Below are 13,629 nucleotides of genomic sequence, written 5' to 3'. Positions count from 1 at the left end.
CATTATAGTTGTTGTTTTGTCAGAGTTAAGGGAGTGGGTAGGAGACGTGAGCCTGTTGTCCCTGTAGGATTTTGAACCACAGAATGGAATGGAATGTAAAACAGATGGTAACCTCTATTTAAATTTTATGCACACTACCCAAAAACTGTCTTCACTGAAAATCATATAGTGTCCTCTTTTCCCCACTCAAAATTCCACACCCTCCCCTTTCAATCCATCATCTACTCCAACTTCATCTCAATAAGGTTTAATTGAGTAACCTTATTGCTCTTCACCTAAACGTTATATACTGTCACTATCAATGTGTTCTTAAGTGTTTCATGACTTAACTGAAGTATGTCCCCTTCCTTGAGAATTAATTTATATGTAACCATACCCACTGGTGACTATTCACTCACCCCATATGCACTTCAACTTTGTTTGCTGTGCTTGATGTTCTGTTTGTTCCTTGGTATAATGTCCAGATCTATACTCACTAATCTTGTAGATCTTGTAGATATTCTGCACTTTGAGGCATGTGTCCTTGTGCTATACCACCCAACATTCCTCTTCCTGCTATTATCTATAGCATGTCAGCATCTAACTCCGGTATTCCTCTCACCCCATTTATTGCCAATATTCTGGGTGACCCCACTTTCCATATAGGTGAGCATCTTAACATTCAAACTCTCTGTTCTTTAATATCTTCATCTCCAATGATTTTCCCCCTCCTTCCTCAGCCACATAATCCTACATCATAAGCTACGTCTTGTTCTGCCCGATAGGACTCCTACCACTCACCTTTGCTCTCTAGACCAACCTTCTCAGCTCCCTTGTGAATTACTTCCATCCATACATTCTTTTGATCCCACGCGAATCTCCACTTTTCCATATTTCCATATCTCCATCCATTGCCCTCATCATTTACCCCTCCATATTCAGTCTTTGCTCCATGGCTCATTATTCTAATAACTCTCATGCCAATACGCTAAAGCTCGTTCACTTTTTTATTCTCATTGTACCCAGGGGACAAATTCTAAAGCTTGATCATCTGTTGTCTCCATTTCCAAAAAGGGTCACATGTACTACTGGAGAATATTGGAGCATCAGCTCTATACATACTGTTCAGAACCTCAGCAATGTTGTCTCCACCCTCCTTATCAGGAATCCTACACAATCTATTTTGTCAACTACTTACTGTATAATAAAACCTTTCAACTGTCAATGAAGCACTGTCAAATTATCTTTAAAATAGTCGATTGGGCCATATGTAACCTCCGAAACTACAACATCAGTTCCTTCTTCACAATGAAGTTTCTTTAGAGTGGTTGACATATGCTGTATCCACTTTCTCACTTTTTTTTTTCTCTTCAGCCCCATTCAGCTGTCTTGTGCTCCAATCATTCCATCAAAACAACACTCACTCTAATTACTGAGGACCTCCTGGAGGTTAATTCAGAGGCATATTTTTAGGTTTCTTAATTGTCTGGTGAATTACTTCCTTTGCAAAACATTTTCCTTGGATTTTGCCGCTCAAGCCGTGTTTATCTTATTCTGCTATATCTGGCTCCTGTTTCTCCATCTTTTTCTAGATTATCACCTCTGTCCCTCTCAACACTGGAGTTCCTCAAGACTCAGTGCTGTATCTTTTCTCTTCTCATTCTCACCTTATTCATGTTAAAAAGCTTCCATCGTCATCTATATATCATCTATATGCCAATTATTTGCAAATTTATATTTAAACTTCTTCATTGAGCTCCAGACTCACATCTCTAATTGTTCACTTAATACCTAAAAGAACTAAAACTTTTCTTGGCACAAAGTAGAGTATTTGAAATATGTTAAATAAAGGCCAAAGTTACCTCAAATTGAACATATTCCAAATAAGCTCAGAATCTCTTCCCTTGTCCTCCCCAGCAAGAAAATTAACTGTTTCTCCTCTAGGGTTTGTATCTCAGTGACTGATACCACTATTCATCTTTATGAATATGACAGATACTGAGAAGTCACACTTACTTGCCCTCAAATATTATATCCTATGTATCTCTAAGTCATATCTGTTTATCTTTCTCCAAAATTCCACTAAAAACAACTTTATTTCCTTTCCACTGTCACCATGCTTGTTCCAGTAGTCATCACACTCTCCCCACTTTCTTACTATTGACCTATATTCTAACTGATCTACTTGCAACCCTTAGATACCAGAGCTGAAAAGACAATATTTCATAAATTTACCCCAAACTTTTATGTTCCTTTTTTCATACTGTATCTTCTGCTTAGAAGGCTTTTCCCTTCTATTGTTTTCTCTCCTCTCTTAATCGTTTTCCTACTTACCTAACTTTCCTTCTTTAGATATCTGCTTTATATTACTTAATCAAGAGCCCTTCCCTAACTAGCATGACTATAATGAATTCCTAGGCTCTATGAACTTACAACTTTATAAATTTTCATTCATAGAATGTTCACAGTCTATCTTTATGTACTATACTACACCGTATTTATGAAAGAATGGCCTGTATCTGTTATTTTCTGACAGCTTTACTCTCAGTGACTAACACAGCTCCTGGCACATAGTAGGAACTACAATACAGTAACTACTGTTTGTACAGTCAGTGAATAAGGAGAAACAAATTCTTTGCTATGGGGAGACATAAATGGTTTATTATATGTAGCTTATATTATCCCACAAAATATAACACACAATTCAGCTCTGAATACCAATAAAATGTTCTATAGGAGTTTTATGTAACGGACACACAGGGCATTCTTATACAGTAAGCCCCCTACGTACAAACCTTCAAGTTGCAAACTTTCAAAGACGCGATCGTGCTGTGCAACATGAGGAGCTTACTAATGAAGACCTGATGGAATTGGAGGCCCAGAGAAAGGGGGAAGAGAACAAGAGGAAGAAGAATAACTGAAGAACCAAAGAGATTCATGACACAGGAAATGGTAAGGGGATTTTTTTTTTTTTCAGGACACACTATTAGTTTTTGAGGCAAGGACCTGAACGTAGAACGGTACACAAAGGTGGCAGCAGCCATTCAGAATGCAGTCCAGTGCTACCGTGTCATCTATGATGAGATAAAAAGAGCTACTACCCAGACATCACTGGATCATTTTTCAAGAGTGTAGATAGAATTGAATCCAGCAAGGAACCAGAATCTGTGCCATCAACGTCAGGAGCAAGTGAAATTGCAGCTTGCCCTCCATCTCTTATTGCTGACGATCCTTCAGCTCTACCATCTCCCACCTCCTCTCCCTCCTCCAGTCAGTAACTCTTCTTGCCTGTTCACTCGATGCCAGCCCCTGATGCCAGCTGTTGTACTGTACTACTGTACTTTTCAAGGTACTTTCCTGTAAGATTAAAAATGTTTTCTTTATTTTTGTGTTTGTTTTTTATGTATTATTTGTGTGAAAAGTATTATAAACCTATTACAGTACAGTACTTTATAGCCGATTGTGTTGGTTGGGTAACCTAATAACGAACCCGCTCTCAGAAAAGAACTCGTTCGTATGTAGGGCACTTACTGTGTAAAGGGCACAGGGGGATAATAGGCAGTTTTTCATTATGTTTGAAAAAACAATTAGATATTTTCTTTAATGGAAGCTTGTAGATATTGAAAATGTAAGAGTCGTTCAACTGAGTAAAAGTATTTCTACAGAGAAAAAAAAAAAGAGGTGATCAAGGTAAAATGCAGTCACTAGGGTGGATCCTAATCCAATAGTACTGATGTCCTGCAAGAAGAGATTAGGACACATTTAGGCACAGGGGGAGACCATGTGAGGACATGGGGAGAAGAGATGGCTGTCTATATGTCAAGGGGAGAGGCCTCAGGAGAAACCAGCCTGCAGACATCTTGATCTCAGACAGCATCCAGGACTAGGAGACTGGTCTGTTGTTTAAGCTGCCCTGTCTGTGGTACTCGTTATGGCAGCCCCGAGCAGACTCACAGACAGGGTAACTCAGTGCTCAGACTGGACAGAGCCACTCTCCATTCCCCCGTACGTGAGTTACAGGAACCTCAGGAACTGAGGAGGGGATCCCTGAGGAGAGGCACAAGATAGAAGATTTAGGCATAACACGACTGCATTCACGTTAAACGTGCCTGAACTACATTCACATGAGATGGTTTTGTCCTGTATGTACATCAGCACCTTCAGTCTGAACTGCAGACCTTTGGCTTGACCACCTCCAGTGAGAACATTAGCTTCACCAGCTGTGAACCACCTGCTATAGGATTTCCAGAACCACAAAGCATGCAAGAGCTCGTGCTGATGTGTAATCACATTTCACAGGACCCAGAGACTGTGTGCTGGTGTCTGGGCGACCCTCACAGCAGAGCCGTCCAGCTGCCCATCAGAACCCATTTTCCTTTTCCCTGCTTATGGCTCCCCTGCACGTCCCAGCCTTCCCACCCCTTGCAGCTGGGGCACAGTGTCTCCTGTCACCAAGGGGAAGGGGTGGAGGTGGTGAGGGCCTTGGCCAGCCTGCATCCTAGGATGGAGGGCTTGGTGCCCACATGGTCACCACACCCAGCTGGTTGGAGTTCTCCACCCGGAAGCAGGGGGGAGAAACAAGGTGGACAGAACCTGGGCCCTGACACCCACTTGCCCTGGACTCTCGCATGAAGGGGACAGAGACACCTTGAGCCTCAGCCCATTTTGGGAGACACTTTGTTCCAACAAAGAACCTTTGCCCTAAAAGCCAAGGTGCTTTACAAACCCCTCCCCAGCTGTTACAGAAAGTAAGGCTTAATCTCATCACGCTTTTCTCAAACCCCAGCTCACGCTGAGACCACCACTCAGGTGATGGTGCTTCAAAGCAGTTTCCTTGACAACCAAGGAGGATTGGTTCACCATCTCCCGAAGAGGATTCTTTCAGAGTCTCCCAAACTCTTCTCCTTCAAACATTCCTATTCTAGGCTTGATGAGCTTAAAGTGACAGTGCCATCATCACACACCAGAAAGCGATTTCTCCAAGCCCGTAGTTACTGGTTACACGATGCTATTGATGATGAAATCCCAGAAGAGCCAGCTTTGCAAGGTAACCACTTCTGGACTTGGCACTGGGCCCCTTTCCACGGACAGAGAGGAGTGGCTGTTTCCACGGCCCCGTGGTGGAAGAGCTCACCTAATGCAGCCAGGACTTCATCCCTTCCAGGTGATTCCAGGGTCCTCATTCTCCCCAGACCCCCACCCACACGGCTGCTGTGTGTGCCAGTCTATACGGGACCTTGGTAATCTCCTAAAATGACAGGGTTATTTCACACACAGATAATGGGTTGAATGGTGGCCCCAAAAGATGTGCCCCCCCCAGAACACATGAACAGGACCATGTTTGGGAAAAGGGTCTTTGCAGATGTAGTTAAGGATCTCGAGATGAGGTCATCTTGGGTTAGAGTGGCCCTAAATCCAATGACACCGTTCTTGTAGGAGACAGAAGAGGAGAGACACAGACACAGAGGAGAAGGCACGTGAAAACGGAGGCAGAGACGGGAGGGATGCAGCCACAGGCCTGGGGACACCTGGAGCTCTCAGAAGCTGGAAAAGGCAGGAAGAACCCTATCCTGGAGCCTCTGGAGGGACTTCAGTCCTGCGACACCTTGATCTCAGATGCCTGGTCTCCAGGACTGGGGGAGGATGAATTCCTGTTGTTTTAAAAACCCAGCTTGTGGTCATTTGTTAGAGAAGCCACAGAACGGTCACACAGACCCTGCTCTGTAGGATCCTCGAAGTGTGGCTCTCACTAAAGGCAGACAGAGGCTGGATTACGGAACCCTTAGAGCCAGCATTGGGCCCCAGAAATCCTAAAGCAGTCGCTGGACACCAGAATGTTGAAGGGTCAGTTGGAATCCCATCCCTAAGGGTGCCGGCTGCACCCGGCCTCCCCAGGTTCTTACACCTGTACATGTGAGGGGTACATATTTCCATCCTGATTCAGGACCTTTGATGTCACCATTCACGCTGCTAATTAAGAACCCGCCAGTTACACAGATGAAAACCCTATCAGGACACTTGCTACACTGATGTACAATTCTGAGGTTGGTCAGAAGTGGGGAATTTTCTCACACGCAGCCAGCAACCTCCACCAAGGAGCGTCCTCATTGGAAAGCTGGAGCGGAGGCGTCTCTGAGCAAACCTTCGCTGACCCCCCGGCCAGCTGCTCCTGAACTTTATCCACCCTTCCCGGGGAAGCAAACCTAAACACGCGCAAGGGCCTTACAGGCTGGAGGAAAGGGCTTCGAGCCACGCCAGCGACAGCACGCTTGCTGAGTTGGCTCCCACAGGCCATGCGGGATGGTCCTGGCCCCGGGCGCTCTTCTGGAAGCTTTCCATTTCCCTACCTGAGCTACCCCTCCTCTCCGGGCCCCCACTGCCTTTTCTCTTGCTTCCTCACCTCTGCCCGGGAAGAACTTCCAACGGCAGGTACGGGCGGCACATCCTCTTCCTTACATAGCAGAGCAGCCCGGCAGCTCCTGCGGAGGGTGCAGCAGAGCCCCACTCACACCGGGCCACCCACGAGGCTGCGGCCCCTCGCTCCCTCCCAGCAGCCCAGCCCCACGGCGCTGACGGGCCAGAGAGTATGGCCTCAGGCACAGCTGCAGGGGCTCTTGCTGCCTGGAGGGGGTGTCCATACAGAGCTCAACCCAGGCACACCTGGGGAGGGCCGGCCGGCCGGGTCAGGCTGCCCAGGTCAGCCAATCCTCACTGATCAGGGGCTCGTAGATGCAGAAAATGAGTCTTGCTGCAGCGGCCAGGTCCAAGGAACATGCGTGGCGTCCTGAGGGTCAGGATAGACGAGGGGCTGCAGCTCTGGCTTGTTTTCTAATCATTTTATCTCATCCAAGAGTGGGGGACAATTTCAAGAAGACCCTCCCCTACTGAGAAGCACCCAGGAGTCAGGGAGAGGAGGGCTGGTGGGTGGAGACAGGAGCCCAGTGCCCCAGGTGCAGCGGAAGCCTCTGGAAGCCCCGGTGGAGGGAGGCCACGCGAGTGAAGCCCAGGGTCACAGACCTGTCCAGGAGCTGCTGTTTGTTAGTTCAGGTCCTGCCCTGCGGTGCTCAGGGTCAGCTCTGACCAGCAGGTGGGCAGGGGGTGTTCTGCCACAAGGTCTACGTGCACGGTTCCTGTGTGCCCAGCCCTGCCGGGTGCCTGCCCGGGTGGGTCCCATGCCCTGGGAGGGGCCTGCCCACGAGAGCCCCATGCGCGGGGAGGGGCAGGTGCGTGAGCGTCCTCTCTGATTCTTTCCTGAGGATATTGGTGGAGGGCATTCAGGCAACAGGGCAAACAGCTTGCTCTGGATGCTCTTGTGGGGAAGTGGGGTCATAGCAACAGGGGCTCAGCCTGCAAAACCCCAGAACCCCTCCCGGATCAGCTCCAGAACCGCTTCTGGAATGGCAAGGAGAAGTGGGTCTTCCACCTACTAGACGTGGAGGAAAGGGCTGGAGTCTGCAGGGCCACCCTCACCTTTGGGGACTTACTGGGAGGCTCACAGGACTCAGTACCTGCTTGTGTGCTCACAGCTGAGATGGGTCACAGCACGCAGTAGGGATGCACGGGAGGGAGGGCCCCTGCTCCGCTCACCTCATGACCCTTCATGCCCCCTCCTTCCCTCGAGGGTCTCTAGGGTGTCTCTTCCCCCAGCGATGAAGGGCAGAACCATGACAGTTACCCACCCCTGGTCCCCCCAGGGAAGCTCACTATAGACTTGGCACCCGGCTGGGGGCTGGTCACATGGTGGTGTCTGCCCTCACCCTCCAAAATGCCAGTGCCCACAAGGGGAGCCGGGGCTCAGCATGAACCACATGGATTGTGCAAACATCATAGGTGCAGGGGGCTGCCCCTAACGGGAGGAGGGAGGGTTTAGGTCAGTGCAGGGAGCTGCTCACCAGCTGCATTAGCTTCCCAGGGCAGCTGTGACAAACGACCACAAACGGAGGCTCAGAACAACAGAAACGTGTCCTCTCTCAGTCCTGGAGACCAGACGTCTGAGATCAAGGTGTCCCAGTACCACCCTCCCTCCGCAGGCTCCAGGGAAGGGTCCTGCCTGCCTCTTCCAGCTTTTGGGGGCTCCAGGCATCCCTGAGCTTGTGACCACATCTCTCCCATCCCTGCCTCCGTCTTCACCTGCTGTCTCGTCTGTGTCTCTCTTCTTGTCTCTTAGAAGGACACTGTCATTGATTTAGGGCCACCCTGATCCAGGATGACCTCATCTCCAGATCCGTAACTAATTGTACCTGCAAAGACCCTACTTGCAAATAAGGTTCCATTCTCAGATTCTGGGGGCATGACGTGGCCATAACTTTTGGGAGCCCCCCATTCAACCCACTATAGCACCCAGGTCCCAGATGCCAGCCGACCTTCCTCAGGCAGCATCAGGCTGGTGATGTTCTGTCTTTCTGCACAGAGTTGTCTCTTGTTTCTTGTGGTATCTTAGTGAGGTTGGGTGGGGGGCACTGCTGGCTGACCTCCCCGGGAGGGTCATTCCAGGGACCATGCTGACGTGTCCTTCCCGGGAGTGTGGGAGCATGGCCAGGGCTCCCTGTGAACACTCCACACTGACCACGTGACGGTCAGACGCCTGCATGCGCTGGACCAGTCCCTGACCACTGTACCTTCTACCACGTCCACAGCCTGGTGCTCTGTGTGCGGGCCTATGACCATGACATGTGGACCGGCAAGATTGGTGGGTGCCCTTCTGCCTGCCACGTGGCCTCCAGCCCTGCTGTGGACACCCCCATCCAGTCAAGGACCCCTGTTCTTGCCATGGACACCCCCATCCCATTAGCCCCCACGAGGCCTTCTGGGAGGGCTGAGAACTTGGCCATGAAGAAGACAGGGCAGGCCCTAACTGCAGCAGGTGTAAGCAAGTACTGCGGGTGCTTGGGTATTTGTCCCCCAAAGGCCCAGAATGGGGGTGTCTGAACCGTGAGGGCTCTGACTTGAGGGGTCCACTTCCACCTGGGCTCACCTGGAGGGTCGCTGCAGGGAAAGCGCATCCTTGGGTGATTTTCCAACTCTCCCCGCCCCCAGCCTCTCCCTCTGGGCGCCGCCCCCCCCCCCCGGTCCCATTAATAGTCTTTAAATGGTATCTCTCACCCAACAGGCTTGCGCAGGAGATTTTAATATTGTGTGGGAGTCCAGTGACCAGCGCCCCATGTGGCCTGTGTGTCTTGGGAGGTGAAGGAGCCTCGCTCTCACATTCCTGCCCCAGTGCACCTTGGGTCGGGGGCAGCAGACCCAGGCTTCGTTCTGGCAGAAGCTCCCTTTCTGCGAACAAGTCTTCCCCCGCTCCCGTTATCCTCACTGGAGGCTCAGGAGGCCACAGCATCAGGGCACCTCCAGCACCGGGACTCCACCCTAGGGAATTTCTCAAGAGCAGGGACCAGGCCTGCGGGCTGAGGGGAGGGAGCTGGTCTCTTTGTGATCCACGGGGGCTAGGATGCCTCCTACCCAGGAGGGCCTTGGGCTCACCTTAACTACCACCCGGGGTCTCCTACCCCTCCCCTGGTAGAGGGGCCCTTCAGATTCCAGGGCTCAAGACCTCCCCCAACTTCTGACCCCGACTGCAGCACTGGGGACCCAGAGACCCCTTCCCTGGCTTCTTTTTTCTTGGAGGCTCCCAGAACTCCCTGAAGATGTTATAATCAGGGTTTATTATGGTGAAGGATGCAGATTAAAACCAGTGAGGACAGAGGTGAGGAGCAGGGTCCAGCGTCCTCACCTGTGGCAGCCCAGGAAAGCCCACCTGAGTCCTGAGGTGCAGGATTTATTGGGGTCTGTCACGTCAGCGTGGGGACCACCATGTGCCTGACCTCAGCCTCCAGCCCCCGAGGGGCTGCCTCGGGACTCAGGAAGGGATGTCCCACCATGCATCATGCCGTCAGCGCAGACCAGCCTGGAGTGAGGCGGAGGCCCACAGAGCACAGACACTCCCGTCAGACTCAAGGTGACCTCCCGGAGTCAGGAGCAGAGGCCCGGCCTCCCTGCGGGCAGGTGAACCTGTAGTGCACAGACCCTGGTGCAGTGACCGTTCCGTGTGGTCAGCGTGGGTGCACGCGGTTGCACAGTGCCCGTGTGCCTCAGCCTGTGACCGCTGACCACACTGTCCCACTCTGCTCACGACAAGAGCGAGGCCAATGGAGGGACAACGGGGGTGGGAACAAAGCCGGTCTCAGTCAGGTCGGGTGAGAAAGGGTCTAAGGAGCAAGAACACGGCTGCTCTTGCCTGGTGAGCCGAGAGCTGAGGTCCACCCGGCGGTCAGTCCGTCTCCCCACATCCCGCGGTAGGGCTGCCTTTCCTGCATCCTGGGGCAGGGTCATGCCTGTGTATACAGCAGGAGCCATAGCAGTGCATGCAGCAGGCCTGATGCCTGCCCTCGCCATGGAGTTGGGGGCTTGGTGACGGTGGAACATCCCGACAGGACACGGGATTGACCTCGCGGAGGATGTTGGCGTGAAGCCTTTGGGAACTTCTGGAAGGAACCCTCACCTGTCCGCGCAGGTGGATTGAGGACACCGACCAAGTGTGGGCAGGCAGGGGAGCCCAGGGAGGGTCCTGGGTCATCCCTGAGGCTGCACGAGGGGTGTGGAGCTGGGGGTGATGGCGGTGGGGAGGAGGGGCTGATCGCCGGACAGGGAGGAGGCGGACGCTCCGAGGCAGCGGGGAAGGTGAAGACGGTGCCCGACGGCAGGACGGAGAGACCAGCAGGCGGCGCTGCAGGCGCGGGGATCAGGGCTGCTCCCGGCTGGGCGGTGCCTAGCCCCGCACCGCTGGAAACCACCAGGTGTCCGGCCAGACCCCAGCCGCCAAGAGAGGAGAAGCCCCGTCTACACCGCTGAAAACACCGGTGCCGGGCATTCACCCTCCCCTTCACCTGGCGGGGAAACAGGCACATTGAAGTGGAGAGTGACGGGGTGGAGGTGGGAAACGTGGGTGCTCGGAGCCTGGAGAGGAGGGTTCCTGAGGGTGTGAGACCACAGGGAGCAGGAGAGGGACGGGGGACGGGCAGGGGGACGGGCAGTGAGTGTCCGGCGCTGGAGCACGTGCATCCTTGCTCGGGCCGGCCCCCCTCCCCCGAAGGCTGGGTCTATTAACACAGGGGACCCTGGAAGGGGGTTTTCTGTGTGGCTGGTTCACTGAAGCTGGGTGTTTGTGGGCACATGGGCCAGTCTGCAGCCCCGGTGAAGACATCGTTCTCTCCGGGGAAATGAGGTGGACACTCAGTCCCCAGTCTGTGGATGGTCTAGTCCTCTGGGTGTCATGTCTCTTCTTGGGGGTCACTGGGGCTTTATCCTCACTCCGTGGGGTACAGCAGGGGAGGGATGGGCACGTCCTGGGCTCACTGTGCCTGGGCTCCTGGGGAGCATCTCTCCGGCCCACATGTTCACAGGCCTCCGTCACCCCTGCTCGACAGCCCCCTCCAGAGACTTGGCAAGAGGACCTGCCCTGTGAAACGGGGCGCCTGGGTCGGGGGGCTGGAGGGTCCCTTCTCAGATGGCCACACTCAGGTCTGGGGATGGGTGCAGTGGCCTGTGGCCACTCGCCGAGGTCACCACGCCGCTGCGGCTCCTTTCTGGGGCCTGAGATGCCCCAGGGGTGGCTGGGGGAGGGGGAGAGGTCGCCGTGAGGGGGACGTGTGGGACGGGGGTCCTGGGCCCTGGGTCCCTCCCCGAGGAGGAGTGGGCGTCATGCCCAGAGGGGAGGCGGCCAGTGACGGTCCTGGGTGTCAGCAAGCACCGCGCCGCGCCCCGCAGGCCGGGTGTGGGATTCCTGTGGCCCCGGCACAGGACACCAGACGGGGGGCGGGGTTGGGACAGGGGACACTTCCTCTCAGGCCTGGAGCCCGAGGTCAAGGTGCTGGGGGCCCGCTGCGCCACGGGTTCTGGGGTCGGTCGGTCCCAGGCCACTCCCAGCCCCGTCTCTGTCTCTGCCGTGACATCGCCTTCTCCCCCGTGTGTCTGGGTCCAAATGCCCCCCATGAGGACGTCCCGGGGGTCCGTCTTCCGGAGCCTCTTGAGGTGACAATCCTCGTGGTCGACACAGCTCGTGGGGGCGTGTGGGTCCCCCAGGCCGGAATCCAGGAGCCTCACCGAGGAAGCGGTGTCCTGACTCAGGGAGGACGGACGGACAGGCAGAGGCGAGAGCGAGGCCGAGGGGCGGTCAGCCCTGCCCTCCGGGGAGTGAGGAGTCTCTAGAGGGCCGGGCCGGAGCTGGCGGGGGGACGCGGCAGTCAGAGGCGGGTGGCTTGGTCTGCGACGGGCGGGGTCACTTAGGGGCAGAGGCACGGGGGCCTCAGGGATGCCCTCTGTCTGCTCCTACGAAGGCGGCCGGCCGCGGGCTCCCTGCCAGGTTGGGCCAGACGTGGAGCGGTTTGAAGACACACCCCAGGGCCGCCTTCGAGAAGTGCCTTGTGCCTGGGGACACGGAGCCTCCAGCCTGCCGGGGAGTGTGTGGGGCTGGTGGCACGTGGGGCTGCATCCAGGGCCCTGAGGAGCTCGAGGTGCCTGCTCCAGGCCTCACCTGGTCCGGGACGGAGGGCGGCTGCCCAGGGCCTCCTGCTTCGGCACCGCCCCTGGGCTGGGAGGGGCCAGCGGGTCCCCTGACCCGTCACTGCAGCCACGCTGAGGCTGCTGAGCAGCCAGGGCCGGAGCATGGCCTGTGGGTGGGATGTGCGTGGGGAGGTCGCAGGACAGCGGTGGGGCGCCTGCATCAGCAGAGGCTGGTCATCCACTGGACATACGACAGGAGCGAGCGGGACGGCAAGGCAGCCCGACGCCCAGCTCGGGTGCGGAGGCGGCTGCGTGTCCTCCATCTTCAGCACCCAGACGTGTGTGTAGAGATGCTCGTCCAGATACCGAGGGGCTCTTTCCTCCGATGCCTCGTGTCTCATCATCTGGCAGGTGTGGGGATCCTGGGGCGACCGTGACAACATGCCACAAGCCGGGGGGGGGGGGGTCACAACAGCAGAGATTTCTCTCTCGCAGCTCTGGACGCTGGAAATACACAATGAAGGTGTGGTTGGTTCCTGCTGGAACTTCAGGCAATCTGCCCTGGCCTCTCCCGGCTTCTCTGGTCTCCAGAAATCCTTGGCGCCCCTGGACTTGGGGCTGCATCACCCCCACTTCTGCCTCCATCGTCACGTGGCTTCTCTTCTGTGTCTGTGTCCAGATTTCCCTCTTCTTATAAGGAAGAGATAAGATAATCTCTCTACACATATAATTTAAGTATAATTTTGTATATGTGGGTATGCAGCTATAGTTACAATAGAGAGGAGAATTAAAGATAAATACATTTTAATGAAATAATACATAATTTAATAGGTGAGTACTTGGCTTCAACTACACGAAGTAATCAGATGTTTGCTTAAATTTTTCTTCAGTTTCAATTTAAGAAAAGGCAGATAACATTCAACTCGATTCAAACTTTATATTTAATGTTTTTAAATGAGGACAAATAGGCATCGTTGTATATAATTCCAATTACGGTGGTGACAGCAATCTTGGTGCATTTACTGGCAATTCAGAAACTCTGAGCCACTTTACCAGGAGATTTTGTTTTCCAAAATATCAGAGAATTCTTGGTAAAGTTCTGAATAACTGTGAGAACAAGCTTTCCTAGAATCACATCGTTGTTATATTCCTGCA

The sequence above is a fragment of the Eubalaena glacialis genome, chromosome 5, assembly GCF_028564815.1.
Source record: "Eubalaena glacialis isolate mEubGla1 chromosome 5, mEubGla1.1.hap2.+ XY, whole genome shotgun sequence".
Lineage (NCBI taxonomy): Eukaryota > Metazoa > Chordata > Mammalia > Artiodactyla > Balaenidae > Eubalaena > Eubalaena glacialis.
This window is presented reverse-complemented; position numbering follows the sequence as displayed.